The 13781-nt window shown below is 38.4% G+C and overlaps 1 pseudogene; it reads right to left on the bottom strand.

Moving 5' to 3' along the window:
• The window catches only part of LOC148024657 (cytochrome P450 CYP72A616-like), a 78557-nt pseudogene extending 65993 nt beyond the window's left edge, over positions 1 to 12564 (bottom strand).
• Positions 12565 to 13781: the final 1217 nt, after the last annotated feature.

The raw sequence follows: 13781 nt of genomic DNA, 5'->3' as shown, positions 1-13781 counted from the left end.
ATGGGAACAAGAAAAATAAGAGATTAAACAACTATGGAAGTGTCTAAACTTCAAAGGCACAACACACTAATGCCAAACATTTATTAGGAGTACTTGCACCCAAAGGTCGATGCTAAGAAAGCTGGGATGCCGACTACTTGTGTAAAGTCTCATAAATTGTAAAGCATGAATAACTAGATCTAAATTATCCCTAGGATTGAGGCACATCAAAGTTTCTTGAAGTAGTGATGGAAAGATGGACATGCCCCCTCATGGTTTACCTATCAAAAAATCACTTGCCTCGCAAAAATCAACAATCAAGAAAGAGAGTAGAGTAGTTCCTTTTTATAGCCCAAGGATAGATCCTTTTGAGATAGCAAAGTATTTAAATGTTAATTGGGTCCTCAAAAAACAAGAAACTCTTTAGCGACAGAGTGTCATGATGAGACAGGAGGAGGTGGCCAAGGCCAGGGAAGTAAAGGTCATCAAAATTCTATTGCATATTTTTGTACTTGTTCTCCAACTATTTTTTCTAAAGGTGCTTGCAAGGATTATAGCTCCATCTCCACCACGGAAGAAATTTGAATTCAAGACAAAGATTCTTTGCAAATGGACAGCTTGTTCTTCTTTCTTTCTTGGAACCGTGCTTTGATACTAAGGTAATATATGATCTGCTATGTTAGACCACTTGCTCTTCTTTCTTTCCTAGAACCATACTTTGAGATTGAAGCAATATATGACCTACTATGTATCTTTCATTGTTTTCTCTTCTTCAACACATGAAGGAAAGTGCTACACATAGCACACAAGAAGAGGAAAAGGCTTCCGCACTTGTCCATACACCATTCAAAAGGATAGATCTCAAATGGAGAATAAGAGAGTCAAGTGTTTGCCCAAATGAGTGCCATATTGATTATGAATCATCACCAAGAGCATCAAAAGGACAAAAACTATTCAAATCTCAAAGATTTTAGACAAAAGTATATTGTTGTCTAGATCTATCCAATACTAGGGCTTTCAAGGAAACGAGAAGAGCCATGGAAGAAGAAGAAACCTTTAAAATAGGCCTAAAATGACGTTGGTAGCTTAGGAGAGGGTTGCACAAGCCATAAGTTCATGATTTAGGTGACTTTGTGAAGCCATTGACATGCCAAATTTTTACACAAAGTGCATCCTAATTTGTGAGCTTCTCCCTTCAAAAATTACTACTCCAATTAAAGCTCATCAAGCAAGGAAATGCTTGGAATATCCATTGTGGCTAAAAGGCAAAGATCTTTGCAAAGAAGTAGAGTGCATATGTAGTTTCCACCATGGAAATTCCAAGACAAAGCTTGAAAGAAGAAAAAAAGGTAGGTCTTCAAAAGTAACTATTACTTTTTCCCTTCTCCAACTTTAGTGAAGGTCCATTTTATCAAAATACCTCTTTAAAATAATGCATTTGAAAGAGTGATGACCTTCTAATTTGTCCATCCACCCCCATATCTATCCCTTCCTCCTTCAAAGATCTCTAGACTTACCTTCTTCCAATTGTAGATGTCTTCCATGTCATTGCTAGTCACAGTCCATATCTTATACCTCTAGGTACTTGTCTAACATAGGATTTCATGATGAAAATTAAAACTAGATATGAGAAAAAAGGGGAGAAAATGGATCAAATACCAATGCTTTGATACCAATTGTAATGAGAGGGCACAAGAGGAGAGAGAAAAAGGAGAGAAGACTAGAGAAATATTGTAAGAAGAGAGAGAAAGAGGGAAGATGTGAGAGAAACACTATAAGATAGAAAGACATAGGAAAATGAGGGAGAAGGTAGCCATGAAAGCTAGAGGAGAGAGAAGAAGCAAGAAAAAGACTTGTACTATATTCAATTGATGAAAATTAATTAGTCATTACACCTTTTATAAATGCCGCTACTTCCCATCCTTTACATTACACATGGATCAATATCATACATAGCTCATGAAGCACTAAGCAATGTATTTGATATATTTTGCACATTGTACAAGAGGAAGTGTAAGCCATGAATGAGAAGGAGTCATTAGGGCATGATAGAGGCTACTCCTTGACACTCATGATGAGCCATGAACCACTTTGTGATGACTCTTAAAGACCACAAAAGAAGTGGGCTCTTTGGGGGGGGGGGGGGGGGGGGGGGGCGCTATGGACCACTTATAGTGATGATAGTAAAATAATACAAGGATGCTAAAGGAGGGCCATCACCAAGAAATACAAGTTGCTATATGTCAATAATTTTCCATGAATTTCTTGGTGATGTCCCTCAAAGATTGCAAAAGAAGTAGGCTTTTTTGGTCGGTGTAGACCACTTGGTGACAACATTGAAGAAATATAAGGATACTAAGGAAGTGTTGCCAACAAGTGATAGAGGCTACTCCATGACATTTATTACTACAAACAACTTGGTGGTGACCCTTAAAGATCATGACAATAGCAATCTCTTCATAGAAGAACCATCACTAATAAGTAAAAGATGCTCTTTGTGACAAATCGGGCTAGAATCACTTCCCTAGAGTCACAACCTTACGAGGTGCATGCATTGGTGGTGATGTGTGTCCTGAAGGGGGTTTTTGAAAAAAAAAACATGGCATTACTAATGATTAGGTAACATGATGGGCATTGTGATAGGAGACACACTTCTTCTAGGAACAAACTCACAATATCAATGGATTCACATTTTGTCTTTTGGGGATAGACTTGCAAAATATGCCTCTTCTAGGGGGCAGCATCAACAGAGGGTTTGAGGGCTCAATGAAGGGAAAAAGTCCTTAGTAGAGGGCTCAATATAATGCTAGATACATATTTCATATAGAATATAAAACTAGGAAGGTGTGGGAGTTAAAAAAAATGACAACATGGGGGGAGTCAAGTTTAATAAAACACGAGGGGGAGGGTATTTAAAAATAGTAGTGGGAATACCTTGCATTTATACAAGAGTACCTCCCAAACTTAACCTCGATCAAGCATTGATGAGTGCTCAAGACATAATAGAGGCCAACATTGAGGATTTTTTAAAAAGAGTGGGATAGCATGGGGAAGTTATGGAGTCACATCGACGGGATATATAAGGTGTAAAGAGACATAGTTAGGGCATCAATTTATTTAATAATCAAGTCTCTTTACCTTCTTTTCAATTTTCATGGCTTCCCTTCTCTCTTTCTCTCTCTTTCTCTCTCTTCCTTTGTTTCTCTCTCCTCATCAATATTTCTCTCTCCTCTTTTCTCTCTCTTCTACACTCTTCTCTCTCCTCTTAGTCTCCTTCAATATAGTTGGTATCAGAGCCTAGTGCTCTGTTCCTTTCTTCCTTCTTTTTCTTCAAATTTAATTTTCTTTTCAAGAAACAAAACTTTACTTAGATATACAAGGAGTACTAGAGGTAGATGGAAAATTTCTTGAAGGACATCTAGATCTATGGTAGGATCTAGAGGCATATTTGAAGGTAACAATGTTAATTTAGCAAGTCGTTGGAAATTTTTCTGCATAATTTAGAGGCCTTTGGTCAAAATGGAGTCTCAAGAGTTAGATCCTCTAGCCAAGAATCACCCAAATCTCTCTCTCCTCCAATAAGGCACAAAGGGCATCCATGAATGAGTTCTAAGTACTTGGGACAATAGATTTAGTAGTTAATTAATAGGTTTGATGATCTGTGAGCTCCAGATAGTCCCCCTGAAATTCATAGTGCAATTTTGCTAATTTTCTTGGTCATAAATAATTGCTCTAGTGTGGCACCCTTCTTTCCATGGTCTTTCCCATGCATTGGCATCAATGTTGGAGTATATTGAATCCTTCTTTCTTATCCTTAGACATATCTTGCCCTCTTAGAGAAACCTTAACTATGGATAGTAGAGGCAACCATTAAAGCTTGACTTCAAGCTCACAAACACCTAAAGAAAGCTTCACTTCTCATTCCTGATGCCCATTTACAATAATTTTTTTTCAATATTACTCAAGATTTGGAAGGATTGGAACCTAATTGTTATCACAAGGTCGTATGGGATAATTTTTGAAGATCTCCCATCTAGAGAGCTAATCTTTTGGACTAGGCACTCAAGGGAGCTAACTGCTCTCCCCTGTTGAAGCTTCATTTGTTTCCAAGTGTTCATGGCTCATCATTGCACAAGAGTGAGCTTCTTATCTCTCGAATCTACTTGCAGACAATGGCCCCCAAGCAAAGAATGTCGCATGCGGATGGCAATCCTACAACCAACAATGAAGCTTCGAGCGAAGGCATCAATGTCAATCCAATCGCAATATTGGTCGTAAGTAATGTATTTTAAAAATTGATAGATGATTGCTTTGATTCTCGTATGAGATACGTTAGGATGCATACTATGATGCACAAGTATAGGTCATCAAAAAGGATAAATTTCATCTCACATATTCAAAAGATGGAGCTTGCAAAGTGCATGTATCAAGGAAAGTTAATTGCACCTAGTTGCATCAGTCAAGGGTTATGAATGGCCTAATTGAAAAAAGAATGACATTAAAAATTGTGCATACAAGTGTTTTTGATCCCAAGGGGGAGAGCGGATATGCAATGGAATTGTTATCACATCTATTCTTGTATTATTTGGGAAAAATAAAATTGGTTTTTGTTGGTTGATTAGACAACTCCCTAAATGCTTGTACATTCAATTGATTGTTGGATTGTGGTTTGGATGATTACTTCAACTACTTCTGATTGATGGTAAATTCATGGCGGGGTCTACGATGATAAATTGCCATGGGGAATAAAGGAATGTTTTTCTTGGACAATGATATTAGGGATGAATGCCTTAATTGTGCTTGATTTTTAGTTAGGTTAATTAAGGAATGATATTTTGCGTGGGTGGATCATCTCCAAGGTCATGCTGCCTTTCAACCGAAGAGGGCACTGCTCGATTCACGGGTCGAAGGTTGAGTGGTGAAAAGGTCAATCATGGAAATTATGTCTCACTCCTAGGTCGCTTGGGGTCAGTGGAGCTCTAGAAGACCCTTGCCTAGTCGGGAACGGAGTTGCAGACTGCGTGAGCCCAACGTCTGGAGGCGTTGGAAGATCCTATTCTAGATAATGGATGGAAATTATAGTGCCATGTGATTTGGACTGTGTACTTTTGTTGTTGGTGGATAGAAGCGATACATAATTTCTTCTGTATGGGCAGGAGACAAAGATTAATGTGAAGATAAGTTAAGGAATTTGTTTGAACTTGTTTGTCAAAGGATTGCTTGCTCAGTATTCGTGTCCATGCCATAAATTATGCGAACAAACCCTGTTCCCAAAAAGACCTAATTAAGGAAGCTGATTTTTTTGAATGTGACACATAAATGTGATAGGACCTAATTAGAAAACTAAAGCTATCAAGGGAAGCAGGTGGGCAAAACCCTGAGGGTCCATCCTATGATAGGGTGGCCCCAAAGAACTGGGAGACTTCTCACAAAGTTTTATCAATGTTTGACCCTTAGTAGGTGTTAGGTTAGAGCCCCAATTCATGCTGTTTTAGGGGACCGCAAGGGGACTATGCCCTATGTGTAGAGAGGTTGAGCAACGCATCTCTCTTTTTCCCATTCCCTATTGAACCAAGTGCAGCATGGATATACTTCAGTTTGGGTATCTCTATGTAAATTAGGAAGCCCAAGACCTCTGACGCTAGAATATTGTCAAGAGATCTTGAACCCTAGGAATCCAGATTTCAGGTCGATCCTAGTGGGTTGGGGGCCACAAATGTCGTGTTGTGAGGTGGACTCAGGAAACCATGTGGGCGACAAACCTGGGAACATTCCATGGGAGTGTCGGGCAACGACGCTTAGATTCATTTCTCGATGAACCGCTAAAAATGTGGCTGGTTAGCAGTTGACAAGCGGGCACATTTCAGTTGGTATTAGAACAAAACTTCGTAATGATTTGTGATTGATTAATGTATGGTTCACAAATATATCCTAAATGGAATAAATATTACTCTTGTAACTCTAGTTAACCTAAGTAATATGAGTTTCATCTATTTGGGGGCCTAGAACTTGCAAATGATTAGAGATACTCTAGTGACAAATGGCAAATGAATTTTCCTTAAGTGTTCTTCTCGACTTATATAGATTAGGTCTTGCCAGAATGTCAAATTTTGGGATTATTCTTTAATATTACAAGCAAAGATGATTGACCATGGACCTCGGTCCACATTTAAAAAGAGGACAATTCGAAAACAAAGTTTACACAATAAAGGACCACTTCAGTCTACTAAAAGGATCCTAGGACAATTTGGTCTAAGGAAGAGAATCTTGCCAAAGCCAACCAAGAATCTTGTGACCCCAAGTGATAAAGCTCTGCACTATTTCTATTGCAAGGAGTTATGTCATTTCAATAGGGAACGTCCAAAGCATCCTAAACACTGATGCTCCGAGTGCCACAACATTGGACATAACCACATCAATTGTCCTAGTGAGACTCAAATAGAACTTGAACTTACAGTGAATGAAATTGTACAAGCCCCAGTGATTTAGAATATACTAGATACTTAGGAAAAAAACCTAGAAGATATCCATAAGATGTAACTATAATAAACTCTTCTCTTGTAATCTAAACTTGATGCCAAGAGGTATATTCCACGGTGGATTATGTGAGACCATGGTGAATTCAGTGAGTTTTTTTAATTCCACAGTGGATTCCGTGAGGTTTTGTGGTGGATTTTGTAAAACTATATTTATTTGTCATGGATCGTACACACAAGGTGGATTACTTGTGCGAGAAGTTGACGAGGAAGCTTGTCCTTTTCGGATGTTATGTTAATTTAATGTGCATGTGGGTGATTCCACAAAATACATATTTAAATTAATGGACACTTATGAGTTTAGAGTGCAGTCGTATTAAATTAAGGTTAGGACAAAATTTCAACCTATTTATTTATTTTGCAGCTGACTACTAAGAATTTCCTTTTGGTCGATTTAATTTTATTATTTTCTAACAATTGTGAATGCTTCAGTTGATGTGTAAAGCAGACATAATGGTGGCGTTGGGAAGCATTGGGCGATAGCGTGTATTTAGATTACCTAGAAGAAATTATCATTTTTTATGGGCGCATGCCTTATCATTAAAGGTGTGGCGCTAATATTTACTTAGGCGTACTTATTTATTGAAGCACTTGACAATATTTATTATTTTGTATGTGCATGCGCACATGGTTTAGATATTTGATTATTGGACATTGTATTTGGGCACAATCCCAACTTTTGGGCTGCCCAACCGCTTTGTTCTTTATTTGGACAAAAGCAAACACAAAAGCCAAAGCATACTAATTGTAAAATTGGCTATTTTTGAGCTTTGAGATGAATAAATTCATAAATTCATGCCTTGTGAAGCGCTCGCATAAAGCATGGGGGGAGATTGTACCTAGTTTGTCTCTTTTCTTCATGTCGTGCAAATCTTCCTTCTTGTTTTATGAGATTTAGTAGAGTTTCTTTGTTCTTGGGGACCTTCCAGTGCTTGCTACGTATGCATCTAGCATCTGATTTGTGCAGTAGTGGTATCAGAGCAAAGCTAAGAACAAGGGCTTTCAATCTCTTACAATCTCGTGCAAAGGCAAAGCTCCTAGAACGAACAGGCTCTACAGTTAGGAATTGTCAATACCAGCGTGTTCTTGGCAGTGAAGAACCCCCTACTGTGTTGTTGGATTATAAAGGATCACTCTTTGACGAGACAAAGAACCACTTCCCAAGCTCTTGTATCAAGACATTTTTTTCTAGAAGACACGAAGAAGAAAAAATTCATTAACATTAGCTTTTAAGCTTAAAAAAAGCTTAAGAAAGAGCTAAGGCCCCAAATTCCATCGTCTGCGGCGGCAACATGAACTGATAGAGGTGTTGAATCTACCCTCGAGGTCCTCTTGTCCTGGTCAATTTCAAAATTTCATTAAGCTTTATAAAGCTTAAAGCTATAAAGCTTATTAAAGCTAAAATATTTAATTCTTAAATCTCTTGCATAGTGTAACTTCACATAGAACCAACCCCGAACCCGCTCTGCAATTTCAGCAAGCCCCTACTCATACTTGCACTCTGATAGAGTCAATTTTCAGCAAGTAGATTGTTATACGCAGTCTACACGGACGAAGTATTCATTGGAAGAAAACCTTCATCAATTATTGTACCTGCAAAAGACGAAAGATTGCAAAAAATCCATATTAGAAAAAAAAAAACAAGCCTTATAAAACCCAAACTTGAGCTATGCTCATCCCTCTAATGAGATTTCGAGTGTGTGATGTTGTTTGAGATTTTGCAAGATGTCTGATCAAACCATGGAAGATTTTATGGCCAAATGTGATTTACTGAAACCAACAGTGGAGCAAAATTGGACCTAATTATGATGCAACTTCAAGAGGAATGAAGAGCACGTCAAACTTTGCAAGCTCAACTGACTACTCTTCAAATGATTCATTGTCGATCAAGATGGACCACAACTTAAAGATATTATACGACGTACGATTGATGCGACACTTGAAGCACAATCTATCAAGAAAGAAGCCAAGATAAGTAAAATAAATTTCAAATTTTGTACTTTTAATGGACTACGTGATGGAAAATTTGTTCTCGCTTTTATCAGTTAGTTTGATGATTACTTCCATGAAGAGCAATATGCTGAGAAAGATAAACTCAAATATGTCACTAACCATTTAGTGGACAGAGCATCGTTATGGTGGACTGTTGTCTGCAAGAGTATTGATTGTCCTACTACTTGGGAGGCTTTTCAAAAGAAATTTTTGCAGAATTTTCTTCCACAATTCCATGAAAAAGCAATCAAACAGTGGGATCTTTTGCAACAAAGAGATCATGAGCCTATTCGGCAATACACTGAGCGTTTCTAGAATGCCTTATTGCAACTTCGAATTCTTAAAGATGTACCTGAGGCGATCCACAAGTGCAAGTATATGTCTGGTTTTTGGTCACTTCTATGCGGAGGTAAACATATTCAAGCCAATGACTTTGGAGGGTGCGATTTCTTTAGCCCATGATGTTGAAGACGAAATTTGTGAATGAGAAAAGCGACCACAACAATTTCCAATTAATGGTAACTTTGGTGCAAAGCAATTCAATTCTAACTTTTGAAGATTCAATCAAAATTGCTTTGTTCCTTCTTCTTTTCATAAATCTTGGACACGAACCCCTACTTTACCATCAAACAAAAATTTAAATCCTAAGCCATCTTTCTAGCCAAATCCCAACATACCTAAACTCCTAGCCATTACCAATAATGTTTCCAAAGCCAACCCTATAGTTTGTTACAAGTGCCACCAACTTGGACACCTAGCGATGAACTGTCAATCCAAAAAGCCAATTGTTCATATCAATTACTTAGCAGTAACTGAAGATGAAAACTATGAAGAAATTCTAGATTTCACGGAAGATGATGATGATATCGGTACTACTTCAGATACTTTACCAAGTATGCTAAATCCTCATTCATTATTAACAATGAAATGTCTTGTGCATGGTAAAGAAAAGATTGTTTTGCATGATAATGGGAGCACACATGATTTTATTTTTGCAAAATTGGTGAAAGAATTGAATTTACATACTGTTCCAACTCATTATTGCATAAAAGTTGCATTCTTAGGCACTAGATACAACAGTACACAAGAAGTTCATGATTTAGAAATTAAAATTGGCGATTATGTTGAGCACAGAAATTTCTTGGTTGTGCCTTTGCAAACTAGTGACATTATTTTAGGAATGCCTTGGCGTCACAAATATAATCCCGATATAGATTATTCCACACATTCAATGAAAATTCATTCTAACAAAAAAAAAGACATTACATGGTACACACACCTTAGATAAGTTTCCATTGCTTAGTCACACACAAGCTAAAAGTACATTGAGAAAAGGTAGCAAATCAAACTTAGTATGGGTAAATGAAATTGAAGCTAAGGAGAATCAGATGCATCCTATGCATGCACAATTTCTTTCACAATTTAAAGATTGTTTTGCTGCTAATTTACCCCATGGTTTACCACCTACACATCCTGAAGATGATAAAATAGACTTAATCCCAAGTTCTCAACCACCATGCAAAGCACCTTATAGACACAATCAAATTGAACAGAAAGAAATCCAAGCCCAAGTTGAAGAATTGTTAACTCAAAGATTCATTAGGCCAAGTAGTTCTCCTTCTTTTGGTGCACTTGTCCTATTAGTCAAGAAGAAAAATAATACCTATAGGATGTTTATTGACTATCGTGCCCTAAATAAGATCACTGCCAAGAATAGATATCCGATCCCTAGGGTAGATGAACTCATGGATAAACTACAAGGAGCCACTATTTTTAGCAAGATAGATCTCAAATCTGGATATCATGAAGTACGATTGGATACACCTGACATTTTCAAAACTGTTTTGGTCATTATGAATTCCTTGTTATGCCTTTTGGTTTGACTAATGCACAGGCAACATTTAGTCGTATGATGAATCGAATATTTTTGAAGTATCAACATTGTGTAATAGTTTTCTTTGATGACATATTGGTTTTTAATATGAATGAGAATGAACATTATGAACATCTATCTTTGGTTTTCAAATTGTTGAAAGAGAATCAATTATATGCTAACCCTGAAAAGAGTGATTTTTATCAAACCTAAATTGAATACTTAGGACATATTGTTTCTTTTGATGGTATTCAAGTTGATCCTAAAAAGATAAAAGCAATTTTAGATTGGCCAATTCCTAGAAATGTGCATGAGTTACGTTCTTTCCATAGATGATTTTAGTGGCTATATGTTGCCAAATGGCTATACTTTTGTTTTTTTGGATTTTTTTTTTTGAAACCCGAGTAGGTTGAGTTATAACTCCAAATTTTTTTATTCGCCAACATTTCTAAGGCATATTAAGATTTTGAAGACTCTCTTGCCATTCATGCGAAACAAATATTGAAAGAAATATATTAAATTTGCAACAATATTTATAAGTTATGGGATATATATAGAAACATTCGCCACATGTACATATGTACTCATACACATAGTACATACATAGACACATGTCACAAACTACTTACCCTTGCTCCTTTTTTACATACTCATACACATGACTCACACACACCCCTCCACACACACACATTACTTAGCATTACATCTACTATTGTATTCATACATACATATACACAATTCTTAGAATCAAAAGGTTTGAGGTACTCATAGTCCAATAACTTGAGCTAGTCAGATCTTTGAAGTATGCATCTTGAAAGTTGCAAAGCAAGATAGAGCTCTACCTTAAACCCATAAATGCTAAGGGACTTCCCCTCTTCCACAAGCATCTCTCAGTGCTAAACAAAGTTGATGGCTAGGATATGCTAATGTTTTCCACAAGCATCTCTTAGTGCTAGCCAAAGTTGATGACTAGGATATGCTAATGTTTTCCACAAGCATATTGTAAAGAATGGGATTAGAGGGTCTTACAAAGAGTTAACATGGGGATAGGACATGCGCATACCTGGTTACAGGATGGGGTATTTAAGGTGTACAAGGACCTGGTTAGGGTACCATTTTCATGAATATACAATTGTCCTTTCACCTTCTTCCCTGTCCTTCCATGGCTGCCAGCCATTTCTCTCTCCTCTTCTTGTCTTTCTCCCTCTAATCCTAGTCTTTCTCTCTCCTCATCACCCTCTTTCTCTCTCTTCTTACTGTCTTTATCTCTCTTCTGTACTCTCTCTCTCCTCTCCTTCTCTCTCTCCTGTCTCCTTCATTACAAGTGGTATCAGAGCCTAGTTCTTTGGTCCTTTTCTCTCTCCTAATTGTCAAAACTAGTCTCCTTTTAGTCAGAAACGCTACTTACTCAGACACACAGGTACACAGGGAGTACTGTAGGCAGAGATGGTAGCCTTTCTTGGAGTCTTAAATGGAGCTTGGACCAAAAATGGAGGCAAATAGACAAAGATGGCAGCTCGTTTTCAAATCCCAAGCAAAATTTAGAGGTAACTTCTTGAAAGAGGAGCCATAGAGTTGGTGAAGGCTTGGGTTTCAATTACTTTTTGTAAAGGCAGTCTTCTTCTTCTCCCTTTAAGCTTCTTGAAAGCTATGGAGTCTTGCAGCCCAAGATCTTACTTCTACTCTTCTCCCATGTTGGGAAGGATACTTCTTCTTTGAGCATTCTCCGCTCTTGTCCTTGCCATTCTCTACACAACAAAGCCATGCTATCGGTCCGGATTCCCATCACCCTGGCCCTCACCCCTCCCATTGCAAATTTTTGGCCAAATGAAAGCTCTACAAAGCAGGTGGATAGGGTTGGCACCTGCGGCAACCACCTTCACACCCTCTACAATGAGCTCTTGAGCAAGCACGAAAAATGTGGTGGTGCCATCTCCGGCCAGGTCATTGGTCTTTGCAGCAGCTTGCCGCACAAGTTTTGGATCCTAAAGCTTCCATTCATCACCATTTACTTGAGAATTCTGGATCCTCAAGCTCTATCTCTTTGGCTACAGTCACTCCATCATTGACAATTTTGGGGGAGCCATACTTGATCTCAAGATTTCTGACTTCACAAATCTCCTTGAGGGATTTGTATCGCGGGCCTTGGCTGGACAAGTTGTTGGAAGGGGTTCCAGTGCACATAACTGGTTCATTGGTTTCGTAGGTGGAGAAGGATGGTTGAGAGGTGAGAGAGCTTCATCATCTTGAAGAGGGTCAACAGAGTTTGGGCAAGGATTATCACCACTTTAGAGGATGAAGTAGGTCGATTTGTGGGACTTGCATTTGAAACTCTTCGAAACATTGTGAAAGAGAAAGCAGACCAATGTCCCTCGGGGAATAGCTCAACTGCATTGCGTGGGTTTAGCCATCGTCTTGTCAGGGGTTTCAATGATGTGAATTGTTTCCCAGATGAAGGGTGGGTTTCAATAATCAATGACGGCCCCAGTACTGTCAGTGTCCAAATTAAACCTCCTTCTTGTAAGTAGTTTGGGGTAATAGAAGTTATGCCTACCACAAGAGGTGGCATCATATATGCAAAGGCTGACTTGCTTCTGCCTGGTGTTCCTCCTCTTCTGCTGTTGGTGCGCTTTCTAAGGGACCAATGGACGGCATGGACAGACTTTGATAGTGATGTTTGCCTTCCTGAAAATGCTCAGAAAAGGAAATCTGTACAAGTCCTGCCACCCATCATAGGGCAAAATGAGGTGTTGGAAGTGGTAAGACTACAGAGATCAAAAGTTTCAAGTGAGGATGTTAAGCCACCACACCTATAGGACCCATCTAAACATGTCAATGAGAGCGCATTGTGGCATGGAGGATAGGTACAATGTTGAGTGACAGATCAAGTATCGCCATTTCTATGAGCACACTAAAAGCAGGGTGATGATTTGACTACCCATTCCAAAAAGGATATGATTATATGGATAATGGCACCAAGGATTCTACACAGCATACTACGCCAAAACTCGAGGTTGGATGCACAGATTGGTGGTATGGAAGATGGCTAGAAGCAACATGTAACCACAAGAAGTCTAAGATCTTTTCCTCTTTGTTTTTTATGCATGCAAGGCTGCAGCACCTTCTGATTTTGCACCACTTCGGAAGTCCAAGAACAGCTCATCACCATCGAAATTTTTTGTAAAACCACAGAGGCATACTATCAAGAAAACCCGCTGATGTGACTCAATCTGCTTGCTCCAAATGGTATTACCAATAGCTCCAAATCAAACTTAGGCCATGTTGTGGATAGAGGGCATTCTTTCTGTTTGTGCACAGATTGGGAAAGGACCTGCATGTGCCGTTCTTGAATGAAAGGACAAAAGATACAAAAGGCTCACAGAAGCGGCCTACTAGAAGAG

The sequence above is a fragment of the Lygodium microphyllum genome, chromosome 15, assembly GCF_053477565.2.
Source record: "Lygodium microphyllum isolate KBCC chromosome 15, Lygodium_microphyllum_v1.1.10, whole genome shotgun sequence".
Taxonomy (NCBI): Eukaryota; Viridiplantae; Streptophyta; class Polypodiopsida; order Schizaeales; family Lygodiaceae; genus Lygodium; species Lygodium microphyllum.
The sequence above is the reverse complement of the archived record's forward strand: the minus strand, read 5'-3'. Positions and strand labels throughout refer to the sequence as shown.